General features: G+C 42.4%; 1 protein-coding gene across 7 annotated transcripts in view; it reads right to left on the bottom strand.

Annotated features, from left to right (window-relative positions):
• PRRG1 (proline rich and Gla domain 1) overlaps nucleotides 1-8,357 on the bottom strand; it is a 154,225-nt gene extending 145,868 nt beyond the window's left edge. For 4 of the 7 annotated variants that reach the window (XM_045876215.3, XM_064573913.1, XM_064573909.1 and 1 more), the window contains exon 1: nucleotides 8,243-8,357. The gene's annotated coding sequence lies outside the window, so the exon portion shown is untranslated. Of the gene's footprint in view, nucleotides 1-6,760; nucleotides 7,573-8,160 lie in introns of those variants that run through there. The other 3 variants (XM_064573914.1, XM_064573910.1, XM_064573911.1) reach the window with 3 other exon arrangements.
• Nucleotides 8,358-15,655: the final 7,298 nt, after the last annotated feature.

The following is a 15,655-nucleotide window of genomic DNA, read 5'->3' as shown; positions in this document are numbered from 1 at the left end:
GAACATTAATTTAAACTATGGACTTCAGGTAATAAAAATGTGTCAATGTAAGTTCATCAGTTGTAACAAATGTACCACTGTGTTGCAGGATGTTGGGGGGGGGGGGGGGTTGTGTCTGTGGACAGCAGGCATATGGGATCTCTCTGTACTTCTCAATTTTGCTATGAGCCTAAAATCCTCTAAAAATAGTTCATTAATATTTTTTTAAAGCAAAGGAGTGACCTCTTCTCTTCCCTTGTAATGATCTGACCCATTCCCAGAGCTTCCTATCCACCCATACCTCTTTCCTGAATTCCACCCAAATATCAAGGTCATCTTGAACTCAGCATGCTTAGTACTGAATTCATGATCCTCCTCTCAAATTTTCTCCTCCTGCAATCTTCCATATCTCACTAAATGGCTACTCTATCCTTCCAGGTGCTCAGACCAAAATCCTTGGTATCATTCTTGACTCATCCTTTGTCATATCCCCCTACCAATTTTACTTCCAATTAAGTGAACATTCTTGGGATTCTTGTGCAAGCTGATGTTTGAGAACCATTGTGCTAAGCCATATGTTTTAGATATATAGGAGGAATCTACAAATACAGGACTAGAGTTTGAACAGAGTAGATGTCAGTACATTTACATTTTGAAATTTACTGCTATTGAAATTACATTCCTCATAAGAAATGGCAATTAAAGATAACAATAGCTACCGTTTTTAGGGCAATTAGTATGTGCCAAATATTATGATAAGCTGTAATATACCTGACTTCACTTATGAGGTAAATATTATACTCATTATTTTTATAGATGAAGAAACTGACACTTAGAGAAAGAAGTTTAACAAATGCCTCCAGTTCCGTGCCCCTGACCATCATATTATTGTCTTCTACAAAGAGTGGGAAAGAGAGTCTTGGACAGAACCCTAAGATGACTCAGTGGAAGTAGCTGGGGTTGACCTGTCAAAGAATGAGAGTAAAAATCACAAATATGGAGAGGAACTCTAGGTGAGGAAAGTTTAAGAAGAAAGCCTTAACCACAATGGTTTGGAATATCTTTTTCAGTAAGTGAATCTAAAGACCACAGAGGATGTAGGTAGAACTTCTTTAAAAAGAAGTTTTACGGACTCTACTCATCCTCTCCGAGACCCAAGTTTTTCTCAGAAAAACCAGGCATTAACTTGAAGTGTTTTGGCGTGAACAACAGTTAACATTCTTTTTTCTTTCTTTCTTTTTTAAGTGATGTGGAGGGGTGACTGGGTGGCCCAGTTGGTTAAGAGTCTGCCTTCGGCTCAGGTCATGGCCCCAAGGTCCAGGGATCAAGTCCCACATCGGGCTCCTGCTTGGTGGAGAGCCTTCTTCTCCCTCTCCCTCTGCCTGCTGCCCCCCTTGCTTGTGTGCTCTCTCTGTCAAATAAAAAATTAAATCTTAAAGAGAGAGAGAGAGAGACAGAAAAAGTGCTTTTATGTTTAGGTGGAAAGGGGATAATCTGAGAGGAGAAAAACAGAAGTTACTAATAGCCAGAATAGGTTCTCTGCATTGCTGGCACAGAGACTGAGACTAACCAAGTAGCCAATCCTGACTCATTTTTAGACTAAAGTATCATTTCTACTCACTTATAAGTTGAGTGATCATTTGCTCATAGTATTTTCTCCAGTTGGTAAATCCACTGAGTAGATAAAAGCTAGGTGTGGGGGGGTGATGAGCTTGAGTGGTAAGGAGCAAAGGAAAAATAATTCCCTTCATGAACCAGAGGTGACTGTAAAGCCCACGATGCTGGTAGAGTTAAGACAGATGTCAAAGATGGGCTGCAGAAATAGGCAAAGCCTGTGGAGGGCACTATAACGTGAAGAGGCCCATTAGCCAAACCCTCAAACCACCTTAAGATTTAGGAGTATAATACAACTGATTAGTCTCCCTAATTGGTCTAATAGGTTACAGTTTCTTTAGTTGTATTAGCCTTCGAAGGATACCATCTGGCTAGCTTGATTCAGTTGTAAATTCCTAAATTCCAGCAGTGCCCTGTTAGTATCCTTCTACAAATGATTAATCTTCTGTTTCATGTTGACTTTTCACTAGTTTCAGTATCAGAAGTTGACTTGTTTTAAAATCTGGCCTTTTCCTGACACCTACTTTGTCTATATATGCAAAGCTTTTGCACCTCTTTTAGAAGGATAAACCAGACTAACACATGGGAACTTATTTCCATACTTTTCTTATCCACATTCCAGATAATGTTGTTCAAATATGATATATAATTTCAGCATTCTGAATTTCTTCTACTACCCCATGAACAATACACAATATGAAATGTATGAACAATACACAATATGAATATGAATATCAATCTACCAGCATTTATTAACATCTACATGTAAGTGCATTTATTAGGCATTTAGTACATATGCAGCAGCCCTAAGTATCAGGGTAACACAAAAGACTGAGGTTCTAGTTGCAAGACAAAAATAAGACCAGTGGTATCAGTTTAACAGAAAAGAGAGTGATTAATTCATTCTGGGGGAGATGGCAAATTTCTCCAAGAAAAATTTAGACTGAATCTTAAAGGATGAATAGGGGCTCATTAGGCACTGGAAAAGGGAAAAGGTATCACTCCCTCCCCCAAATTCGTAATGTTTGTGGCATTTAACTTAAAATAAAAGGAAAATATGGACTAAAATGACAAGACAAGAAGAAATGCTGTTCACTTCATGGGGGGGAGGGTTGTGCCTTTAAACACACTTCAGATCTGAAAGCTAAATGTTTATATTGCTATATACTTTCCTCTTAGGACTGCCTTTGCTACATCCCAGAGATTTTGAATAGTTGTGTTTTCATTTTCATTGGTTTCCATGAATTTTTAAATTCTTCTTTAATTTCCTGGTTGACCCATTCATTCTTTAGTAGGATGCTCTTTAGCCTCCATGTATTTGAGTTCTTTCCAACTTTCTTCTTGTGATTGAGTTCTAGTTTCAAAGCACTGTGGTCTGAAAATAGGCAGGGAATGATCCCAATCTTTTGGTACCAGTAGAGACCTGATTGGTGACCCAGGATGTGATCTATTATGGAGAATGTTCCATGTGCACTAGAGGAGAATGTGTATTCTGTTGCTTTGGGATGGAAAGGTCTGAATATATCTGTGAAGTCCTTCTGGTCCAATGTGTCATTTAAAGCCCTTATTTCCTTGTTGTTTGCTTAGATGATCTGTCCATTGCTGTGAGGGGGGTGTTAAAGTCCCCCACTATTATTGTATTATTTTCAATGTGTTTCTTTGATTTTGTTATTAATTGGTTTATATAATTGGCTGCTCCCATGTTAGGGGAATAAATATATAAAATTATTAGATCTTCTTATTGGATAGACCCTTTAAGTATGATATAGTGTCCTTCCTCATCTCCTATTACAGTTTTTGGTTTAAAATCTAATTTGTCTGATATAAGGATTGCCACCCCAGCTTTCTTTTGATGTCCATTAGCATGGTAAATGGTTTTCCACACCCTCACTTTCAATCTGGAGGTGTCTTTGAGTCTAAAATGAGTCTCTTGCAGACAGCGTATCAATGGGTCTTGTTTTTTTATCCATCTTGATAACCTGTGTCTTTTTATTGGGGGCATTTAGCCCATTTACATTCAGGGTAACTATTAAAAGATATGAATTTAGGGGTGCCTGGGTGGCTCAGTTGGTTAAGCGACTGCCTTCGGCTCAGGTCATGATCCTGGAGTCCTGGGATCGAGTCCCACATCAGGCTCCCTGCTCAGCGGGGAGTCTGCTTCTCCCTCTGGCCCTTCCCCCCTCTCATGTGCTCTCTCTCTCTCATTCTCTCTCTCAAATAAATAAATAAAATCTTAAAAAAAAAAAAAGAAAGATATGAATTTAGTGCCACTGTATTGCCTGTAAGGTGACTGTTACTGTATATTGTCTCTGTTCCTTTCTGGTTTATGTTACATTTAGGCTCTCTCTTTGCTTAGAGGACCCCTTTCAATATTTCTTGTAGGGCTGGTGTGGTGATCACAAATTCTTTTAGTTTTGTTTGTCCTGGAAGCTTTTTCTCTCTCCTTCTATTTTCAATGACAGCCTAGCTGGATATAGTATTCTTGGCTGCATATTTTTCTCATTTAGTGCCCTGAATATATCATGCCAGTCCTTTCTGGCCTGCCAGGTCTCTGTGGATAGTTCTGCTGCCAATCTAATGTTTCTACCATTGTATGTTACAGACCTCATGTCCCGAGCTGCTTTCAGGATTTTCTCTTTGTCTCTGAGATTTGTAAGTTTTATTATTAGATGTTGGGGTGTTCAAAGATACAAATGTAGTGATCTGAAGGGGCACCTGCACTCCAATGTTTATAGCAGCAATGTTCACAACAGCCAAACTATGGAAAGAACCTAGATGTCCATCAACAGATGAATGGATAAAGAAGATGTGGTATGTGTGTGCATGTGTATACATATACATATATGTATACACACACACACAGGAATATTATGCAGCCATCAAAAAATGAAATCTTCCTATTTGGGTATTATGCTAAGCGAAATAAGTCAATCAGAGAAAGATAATTATCATATGATCTCACTGATATGAAGAATTTGAGAAACAAGGCAGAGGATCATAGGGGAAAGGAGGGAAAAAATGAAACAAGACAAAACCAGAGAGGGAGACAAACGATAAGAGACTCTTAATCTCAGGAAACAAACTGAGGGTTGCTGGAGTGGAGGGAGGTGGGAGGGATGGAGTGGCTGGGTGATGGACAGTGGGGAGGGTATGTGCTATGGTGAGTGCTGTGAATTGTGTAAGACTGATGAATCACAGACCTGTAACCCTGAAACAAATAATACACTATATGTTAATTTAAAAAAATTATTTAATGAAGAAAGAAAAAAAAATGATGTCGGGGTGTTAACCTATTTTTATTGATTTTGAGGGGGGTTATCTGTGCCTCCTGGATGCCTGTTTCCTTCCCCAAATTAGGGAAGTTCTCCAGTATAACTTGCTCCAACACACCATCTGCCCCTCTCTCTCTTTCTTCTTCTTCTGGGATCCCAATTATTCTAATATTGTTTTGTCTTATGGTATCACTTATCTCTCGAATTCTCCCCCTCATGATCCGGTAGTTGTTTATCTCTCTTTTCCTCAGCTTCTTTATTCTCCATCATTTGGTCTTCTATATCACTAATTTTCTCTTCTGCCTCATTTATCCTAGCGGTTAGAGACTCCATTGCCTCCATTTTTGATTACACCTCATTAATAGCCTTTTTGATTTTGACTTGGTTAGATTTTATTTCTCCAGAAAGGGATTCTCTAGTATTTTCTATGCTTTTTTCAAACCCAGCTAGTATCTTTCATCATTCTGAACTCTAGTTGCGACATCTTACTAATGTCTGTATTGATTAGGTCCCTGGCAGTTGGTACGGTCTCTTATTCTTTTTTTTTTTTTGAGGTTAGTTTTTCCATTTTGTCATTTTGTTCAGAGGAGAATAGATGAATGAGAGAACAAAATGCTAAAAGGGTGACAACAACCCCAGAAAAATAAACAAATCAGAAGAGACCCAAAACCGGGGGGGAAAGAAAGAAAAGAATATGAAGAATATGATCAGACAGATGAAAAGCACAGAGCCACACACTAGATTTTGGGTGTATTTTGGTCTGTTAGAAGAAACTGCCTCCCAAAATTTTAAAGAAAAAAAACTTCATATATATACAAAAATAAGGGTAAATACAATGAAGGGATGGAATATGGCTATAAAAATGAAACTTAAAAAAGAGTTTAAAAAAGGAATTGATAAGATGTTGGTTGAAAAGAAGAAAAATTCAAAAAAAGAAATAGAAAAAATAAAGAAAATTAAAAAAATTAACGTTGAAAGACTAAAGAATAATGGGAAGAAAGCCATGAATTCTATGTGCTGTATTCCCCCAGTGCTGGAGCTTTGCAGGTCTCATTGATCAGTAAACTTGGTCTTGGCTCTTGCTGATCTGGGGGAGGGACCTGTTGTAGTGATTCTCAAATGTCTTTGCCACCAGGCGCCCCAGGTGGAATTGCACCACCCTTGCCAGGGGCCAGGCTAAGTAATCTGCTCGGGTTTGCTCTCGGTAGCTTTTGTTTTCTGAACACTTTCTGCACAGCTCTAGAGGATGGGAATGAAAATGGCAGCCTCCCAATCTCTGGTCCCGAGGAGCTGAGAACTTGGGGCCGCACTCCTCAGTGAGCCCTCAGAGAAAAGCAGTCAATCACTCCTGCCTCCCTGGTCTCTGGCTGCATTCCGTGCTCACTTGGCCTGTGACCGAGCATTTCTATCTCTGGCACCCCACCCTGTGTGAAGTCTCCAAACCCAGCAGATCCCTGCGGTGCGCTCCCAGGCCACTCCTCCTGGGAGAGGAAGGGGAGTCTCCCTGGATCTGCCACTTGGTGGGTCCCTGCTAGAAGAGTAGTGGCCAGATTGTGCCACGGATCACGGTCTATGGCAACCCCGAGCTGAGAGTCCACTCCTAGGCTCACTCTTTGCAGCCAGGTTCCCCGCTCTGATACGTGGGAGCCCTGCTGCACTCAGGCATCCCCAGTCTTTCTGTGACCCCGAGGGTCCCGAGACCACACTGTCCCAGCAAGGGTTCCACTCCTTGCTTAGCCACTGGAGCGACATCCCTCAGCGGAGCAGACTTCTAAAAGCTCCAATTTTGTGCTCTGCTGCTCTTATCACTTGCCAGGAGCGGCCGACGGAGGCCCCCTCCCCCGCCATCTATCCTCCCGAATATTGCCTCGGATTCACTTCTCCAAACGTCCTACCTTCCAGAAAGTGGTCACTTTTCTGTTCATAGAGTTGCTGCTATTCTTTTCTTCGATCTCCTGTTGAGTCTGTAGGTGTTCAGAATGGTTTGATAACTATCTAGCTGAATTCCTGGGACCAGACAAAATTTAGGTCTCCTACTCCTCCACCACCTTGCTCTACCCCTGAAAGCTCACTATTTATAAAACAGGATTCACAATCAAGGGAAAGGGGTGGAGGAGGAAGTAGTTGCTGTATTCAGTTAAAACAGATGAATAAGAAATCAACATTTATGCTTGAAAACACATATACCACTTTCCATAAAGTTCCTAATTTTGCAAATGAAAGCCTTAGAACCTTATCCAATACTACAGTGTTTGCCCTAGTGTTTTATATTCCCAGTATCATTTTTAAAGGTTTTAAAGTGAGTCTACCCAAGAACTTGGCAACACCTCCACACACACATCTCTTGACTGAAACCATCAACAGCACACTAATCAACTTTTCACTTACCCTGACTTGCACTCCTTCACATCCTTCAAAATCTGGCTGTATTTATACTACGACTACCAGAAGGCATTAATTTACCTCTAAGTTTTGACACCCAACCTCTTATTTCCTCTTCAATTTCATTAGTTTCGCTTTTCTACTGAAGGGACACTTAAAAAATACATCAACAGCACAATTACAAAACCAATGGCTGCAGCCAGAGTCCGAACACACACAATGATTTCCAATTATATCCCTCTCGAGGCTGTTCCTACCACTGATCAAAATCAGCGGACCAGGAAGAAGGAAAAAGCTGCGGCAGGGAGGTTGTTCCCTTCCTTCCATTCCCTCCATGCCTGCCCCCGCCCCCCCCAGGGCCACACTGCGACCTCATACACTGCCCCCTCCACCGACCCGCCCCCGCTGTCACCCGCCACTGCCTAGAAAACAGTCATAGCCTTTGTTAAAATGTCCACGAGCACAATGTACCAGAAGACGGACACATTCCCGGGGGCGGGGTGAAGGAAAGTCACACGAACGCCACACCCTCTTTGGCACTAGCCTGGGGCGAAAGCCCACCTTCCCCAGACCCTCTCCCCCGCGACAAGGAACGTTCCTGGCAACTCCGCACTCTGAGACGGCAGCGCGGGGGGGAGGGATGGGCCCGGGACGCCGCTCAGGGGCACCCAGCGGGGCATACTGAACTTGAAGCTGGGACAGCCTCCAGCGCCCTTGGCGAGCCTCCCAGTCCTGCCAAGCCTGAGTAAGGACTTCCAGCCTCCGGAGCCCTTCTCTTCTATTTTCCTCCTCACACAAACCCTCACCCACTCCCGCCACCACGCACTCCGTTCCGCACGCAGCCGGGGCTGGACACCCTTAAGCAGTCCGGCCAGTTTCTCCTCCCGAGACCGAAGCTTCCCCGGGCACTCACCCGCGCACTCCCCGAACCCTCCCGGGATGTTCGGCGCGAACCAGGTTCGCAGCCAGCAGCCCGGTGCCACCACCTCACTCACCGCGCCCCGGGCGCCGCTCCTCCGCTCTCAGGGAGCCACCAGCCGCGCCTGCGCGCTCCCACCGCCGACGAACCTAGTAGGAGCCTGGAGCCGGGAACCGAGGGGAAGGGAGGTGGGAAGCGGAGGGGGTGGGGCCCGGGCGGGGTTAGGAGAGGAGGGGCGTGGCCAGGCAGGGTGGGAAACAGGAGGCGCGGAGCCTCCGCCGTCTTGGTCCGGAAAACCTAGTGCTCAGGGCACCCGGCTGGAGTTTTCCACTCTGGAGGTCTGTTGATAACATTGGCAGAGAAGTTTTCTGGTCCCCTCGGTGCACCCCCACACTCATCCTCGAGAAAGCGCGCTTGGCGTGGGGCCAAGCTAGCCAGTCCCCGGGGGCCACCACGCCTCTCCCTGGAGCCACCCTGGATCCTCCCTAGCTAGCCTTTCACCTTTTTGCATGCCTATCTCCCCACATGTTATTCCCCCACCCCTACCCTCCGCGCATTTTTCCTCCTCGCGCGCGCAGCCCTCAGCCCTCCAGAGGTGAGGGGCTTGGGGATTTCTCACCCACAGACCGTCTGTGCAGCGTATCCTGGTTAACGTGTCTCTGCTGTGTGCGAGCCCAGAACGCAGTGGGTGACTATCCAACCAGAGACAGCTGTTAAAGCTCAGCACTTTTCCTGAGAACTCTACTGTTGCTGTTTCTGCACTTTTAGTGACAATAATCTGCTTTTTTCTTAAAAAGATTCTTGAATAAGCCTACCCGAATATCTTGGGAAGAAGAACACGGGTTGTCAAAGAAGACGCATCTTTGATCCTGCTTTTTAGGAAGCCACCTTAGAATCTGAGCCTTCTAAAAGCCCCTCTGAGAAACAGAATATTCGGCCTATGTTGTGTGGACTTTGCCCTAATGGTTTCAGGTTTTCTGGCATTTAGCATTTTAAGAAGCCCAACTTGATTATTATTCCATGCTGCATGCGTGCTTAGTTTTAAGTTCTCTGCTTTTATGTTTAAAATCTGGTCAGCTGTGGTATCTCAAGTGCCCTCGGAGCAGCTATTAAAATAAACACACCTGAGCGAATCCAACGTGAATTGGCCTGTGGGCCTAAAGTGATTTATTCCAAATTACTTTTCCTTTCTTCTTTTTGCTTTAGTTATGATGGAATTGAGAAACATTTGGCTAAGAATAAAAGAACTGCCACAGGGCCACACCCCTAGTCCTGCCCAGCAACTGTTTTGACTGTGATGGCAGCATTTTTGGGGAGAGTCTGGTAATTGCCCTTAGAGATCTGAATATCCTGAAATTCTTCCCATTAACCTTTGTGGTTCTTCCATTTGTGTATTTTACAAACCAGACTTTCTTGAACTCATTTCTATTTTTTATTTGTCAAATAAGTATAGGGGGATTGTAGTGAAGACATACTGTAAGAGGGTATGTATATTGGTAAATGTAAACACCAATTGTAGGATGAATAAATCTGTAAATGCCTGTAAGTAGGATTTTGTCCTATTCATTTCACTGACAATGTTTTACATACAGAAGATCTTAAAAAACCCCACTCAGTTAATAAAGGTAATTTTTGCATTCTTAATAGATGTGTCTATATGTGTGTGAACTTTGATTACTGGGTTTATTTTCTTATTCTATGTCTGAGTTTGTCAGGATATTTTAATGGAAGTGACTAAAAGTACAACGAAGTAGCTTAGGCAAAAAGAGAAAGTTATTGTGTAACCCAAGCTGTGAAAGGGTAAGTATATGAATGACTTTCGGAATAAATGGAACAAGTAACGTGAATGCTTCAAATTCCAGGTTAGGCTCTCAAACAGCCTCTTTTAGACAGGGTCATTCTTTCAGAACATCTGAAAGGCATGTTCTGTAGGCTTAGAACCATGGCCTCTGACAAATTGTGGACTCATACCTATCAAGTTGTTACCAGACAGAATGAGCCTCTCTTCCCTCAGTTCCAATTTTTAGAACACCAAATAAAGAGCATGATTGGGTAAGATCAAGTAACATAATCATTCTTGGAGAAAAAGTACATGTGTGACATAACAATGGTACCCCCAGTAGAACCACTTAGTTGGAGGGGAAAAAAAAAGAGTAAGGGGAGTTGCTATTTTCAGAACAAGAGAAAAGTGCTGGACAGATAAAAAAAAAGTTCACCATGGAACAAATCTACTTAAGGAACACAGCCTTGAAATGATCTCTTACCTCTCTCTCTTATTCAAGTATTAACCATTCTTCTTAATAGTTTTCTGTGGCTGCTTTAAAAAAACCCCACAAACGTAGTGCCTTTAATACAACACAAATTTATTACAGCTCTAGAAGACAGAATTCTGAAAAGGGTCACACTGGGCTAAAATCACGGTGTCAGCAGAATTGAATTCCTGTATGGAGGTCCCAGGCAGAATCCTTTTCCTTGACTTTCCACATTCTAGAGGCCACCTCCTTGGTTCATGGTCCCCTTCCATCTTCAAAGCCAGCAATGACATTACTCTGACACACTGAAAATTCTGCCTACTTCTTCCACATTTAAGGACTTTTGTGATTATATTTGGCCCATCCAGATAATCTCATATAATCTTATTTTAAGGTCAGTTGATGAGCAACCTTAATTCCACCTATAACTTTAATTCCCCTTTGTCATGTAACATAGTATTTCCACATGTTTTGGATATTAGCACATTGGCATTGTGGGGGGGAGGGGTGCATTATAATCCCAACCACAGTCTTTATTTTTCATAAAAACAACAGAGCCTCAATCATTAGTTCCCAAACTGGAGTGCTTATAAAAAATACTGATGTCTTATCTGGATACCACCCCCATATATTATGATTTCTTTGGACTGGAATCCATGAGCCTTCTAAATAAACACACACACACACACACACACGCTTGATTGGATCAGGATGGATAGGGAGGGAGTATCTCACCTATGTTGGGGCAATCAGAGAACTTCCCTGGGGATTTAGAATGGGGAGAGGGAATTGGTAAGACTGGGTGTCTGGGGCTATAACAAAAACGTAAGGGCTACGCCATCAGGAGAAATAGAAAAAAAAAGTCTGGAGGGGATAGAAGACAGGGAAGAGACAGAGAAAAAAAGTAGACAGAGTGGAGCTGAGTGTAGATCCTCAATGGTTGTCTGCCTCCTGATTACAATAGCATTCTTACCCATGGCTTCTATGAGGTACCACTGCATTCTCATAAGAAAGGCTTATGTCTTCGACAAAGTAGGAAAGAATATCCAATGGAAAAAAGACAGTCTCTTCAACAAATGTGTTGGGAAAATTGGACAGCCACATGCAGAAGAATGAAACTGGACCATTTCCTTACACCATACACAAAAATAGACTCAAAATGGTTGAAAGACCTAAATGTGAGACAGGAATCCATCAAAATCCTAGAGGAGAACACAGGCAGCAACCTCTTCGACCTCAGCTGCAGCAACTTCTTGTTAGACACATCTCCAAAGGCAAGGGAAGCAAGGGCAAAAATGAACTGTTGGGACTTCATCAAGATAAAAAGCTTCTGCACAGCAAAGGAAACAGTCAACAAAACTAAAAGGCAACCTACAGAATGGGAGAAGATATTTGCAAATGACATATCAAATAAAGGGCTGGTATCCAATATCTATAAAAAACTTCTCAAACTCAATACCCAAAGAACAACTAATCCAATCAAGAAAAAGGGCAGGAGACATGAACAGACATTTCTCCAAAGAAGACATACAAATGGCCAACAGACACATGAAAAAATGCTCAACGTCGCTCGGCATCAGGGAAATCCAAATCAAAACCTCAATGAGATACCACCACACTCCAGTCAGAATGGCTAAAATTGGGGCACCTGGGTGGCTCAGTCGTTAAGCGCCTGCCTTCGGCTCAGGTCATGATCCCAGGGTCCTGGGATCGAGCCCCGCATCGGGCTCCCAGCTCCGCGGGAAGCCTGCTTCTCCTTCCCCCACTCCCCCTGCTTGTGTTCCCTCTCTCGCTGTGTCTCTCTCTGTCAAATAAATAAAATCTTAAAAAAAAAAAAAGAATGGCTAAAATTAACAAGTCAGGAAACGACAGATGTTGGCAGGGATGTGGAGAAAGGGGAACCTTCCTACCCTGTTGGTGGAAATGCAAGCTGGTACAGCCAGTCTGGAAAACAGTATGGGGGTTCCTCAAAAAGTTGAAAATAGAGCTACCCTATGACCCAGCAATTGCACTACTGGGTATTTACTCCAAAGATACAAATGTAGGGATCCAAAGGGGCACCTGCATCCCAATGTTTATAGCAGCAATGTCCACTATGGAAAGAGCCTAGATGTCCATCAACAGATGAATGAATAATGAAGATGTGGTATATATATACAATGGACTATTATGCAGCCATCAAAAAAATGAAATCTTGCCATTTGCAACCATGTGGATGGAACTAGAGGGTATTATGCTTAGCAAAATAAATCAAACATAGAAAGACAATTATCACATGATCTCACTGATATATGGAATTTAAGAAACAAGGCAGAGGACTATAGGGGAAGAGAGGAAAAAATGAAACAAGACAAACCATAAGAGACTCTTAATCATAGGAAACAAACTGAAGGCTGCTGGAGGGGAGAGGGGTGGAGGGATGGGGTGGCTGGGTGATGGACATTGGGGAGGATATGTGTTGTAATGAGCACTGGTTATTATAAGAGACTGATGAATCACAGACCTGTACCCCTGAAACAAATAATACATTAGATGTTAATTTAAAAAACTGCAACAAAATTAGGAGATGGGAGAGTGGCCAAAGTGGTTCTAAAGTTTAACTATAAATATTTTATTTAAAAAAAAGTCTTATTTAACTGAAGCTAGTTCAAATTATTTCCTCTTGCATAAACCCCCAAATGTTCTAATTAATACATGATGTGAGCTTAATTTTCCTCTAGTTATTTTTTTATAATATGCCTCTTGTTTAAGAAATAAGGCAAGTTTAAGAACCAAACTGTCAGAGTTGGTATTCCAGAACTGTCTACTTCACTAGCACCGAATCTCCTAGTTATTCCATATTCTTCAACTCCTTCTTCCTCTTAATATTTACTCAAAGGCTCAGAGGGGCCTCACAAGTTATCTCAGCCTATTCCTCATTCGATAGCCTCCCTAAGACACACCAGTTGGACATAGATCCAGTTCTCGGCTTAACTAATGTCAAGTGAATCTTAATGATTTGCAGTCAAATCTCTAGCCCTTAGCCTTCTCCTCATTTTCAGTTATAGCTGATGAATGGATCCTGCCTCCTCAATTTATAAGATACAAAACTCAGTTTTTTTCCAAACTCTGCCCTTCCCTCTGCATTTTCTTTCCTTATTAATGAAACCACCATGCACCCCATCAAACATATTAGAAATAGTAAACTCACCCATGACCTCTTCTTTTCTATCCTCAGTTGTTGATTCAGTCTACCTCATACATGTCTCACATATTAATCTCTCTGTCCTGCCTCACTTCAGATTCATTTTCAATTGCCTGACATGGCCTCCCAACTAGTTTCCCTGTCTTTAGTTTCTTCAGAATCCAACCCACCCTTCTGAATTACACCAGATAGCTTTATAAACACAAATAGGATTAAACCACTGTACTTCTTAAAAACATTTCATGACTCCCACCTACTTTAACATAAAATACAAACTCCTTAAGCACAAATTTTCTAATTATTTGGCTCTAGTGAGTCTTTGCAAACTCACTCCCCTGCACATCATATACATGATAAGCTACTCTCTGTATTTACCTTACACTTGCTGCTAGGACTTTTCTGTTCTCTCTGTATGGCAGACATACTCTTAAAGACCCAGCTCAGGGGCACCTGGGTGGCTCAGATGGTTAAGCGTCTGCCTTTGGCTCAGGTCATGATCTCCAGGTCCTGGGATCAAGCCTCATGTTGGGCTCCCAGCTGAGCGGAGAGTCTGCTTCTCCCTCTCCCTCCAACCCTGCTCGTGTACTCTCACTCGCTTACTCTCTCTCTCAAATAAACAAATAAAATCTTTAAAAAAAATAGTCAAGCTGATGATAAAATGTATATAGGAAAATAAAAGGATATGAAAACGCAAAGGGAGAATCTAGATTATCCAAAGCAATTTTGAAAAGGAAGAACAAACTTAGGGGACTTACAATAACTGAGTTTTAAGACCTACTATAATGTTGCGGTGCTGGGGTGGCTCAGTCGGTTAAGGGTCTGCCTTTGGCTCAGGTCATGATCCCAGGGTCCTGAGATGGAGCCCCACGTCAGGCTCGAGCAGGGAGCCTGCTTCTCCCTCTCCCTCTGCCTGCCGCTCCCCCTGCTTGTGCTCTCTCTCCCGCGCACGCACGCTAGCTCTCTTTCTGTGTTAATAAATAAAATGTTTAAAAAAAAAGACCTACTATAATGTGATAGTAATAAAGATAATGTGGCATGAAGATCAATAAAAATATCAAGAGAATTGACTAGAGAGCCCAGAAATGTCCTCCCACTTGTATTGGGTCATTGATTTTTTTTTTTTAAAGATTTTATTTATTTGACACAGAGAGAATGAGAGAGAGAGAGCACATGAGAGGGGGGAGGGTCAGAGGCAGAAGCAGGCTCCCTGCTGAGCAGGGATCCCGATGCGGGACTCAATCCAGGGACTCCAAGATCATGACCTGAGCCGAAGGCAGTCGCTTAACCAACTGAGCCACCCAGGCGCCCTGGGTCATTGATTTTTGACAAAGTAGCCAAGGCAACCCATTGGGAACAGAAAGCCTTTTCTATGAATAATGTTGGAACAACTGGGTATTAATATGCAAAGAAATAAAATGCAATTTCTACCTCACACCATAAACAAAATTAGAGATGGAACATAGACCTAAATGTAAAAAGTAAAACTATAGATCTTTCATGTGAAAACAGACTATCTTTGTGACTTGGAGGTAGACAAAGTTTCTAACACAGAAGAAAGCAATAACCATAAATGAAAATAATGATAAATTAATCTTCATAAAAATTTAAAACTTTTGGGCCCCCCGGGTGGCTCAGTCAGTTAAGCATCTGCCTTCAGCTCAGGTCCTGATCCCAGGGTCCTGGGATTGAGTCCTGCATCAGGCTCCCTGCTCAGCAGGGAGTCTGCTCCCATTCCCCTTGCTTCTCCCCACTGCTCATGCTTTCTCTGTCAAATAAATAAAATCTTTAAAAAAAATTTAAAACTTTTGCTCATTGAGAGACATCATTTAGAAAATTAATGAACAATCTCCAGGCTGGGAGAAAAATTTGCAAAACATATATCTGACAAAATACTGGTATCAATATGCATGCAGAATTCTGGAAACAATAAAAAGAAATAAACACGTTGAAAACGAACCAAAGGTGTGCTTGGATGGCTCAGTCAGTTGGGCGTCTGACTCTTGGTTTTGGCTCAGGTCATGATCTCAGGGTTGTGGGATCAAGCCCCATGTTG

Source organism: Mirounga angustirostris, unplaced genomic scaffold (genome assembly GCF_029215605.1).
Source record: "Mirounga angustirostris isolate CCGP_5_RB_7025 unplaced genomic scaffold, mMirAng1.0.hap1 SCAF_11, whole genome shotgun sequence".
In the NCBI taxonomy this organism is placed as follows: Eukaryota; Metazoa; Chordata; class Mammalia; order Carnivora; family Phocidae; genus Mirounga; species Mirounga angustirostris.
This window is presented reverse-complemented; position numbering and strand designations above follow the sequence as displayed.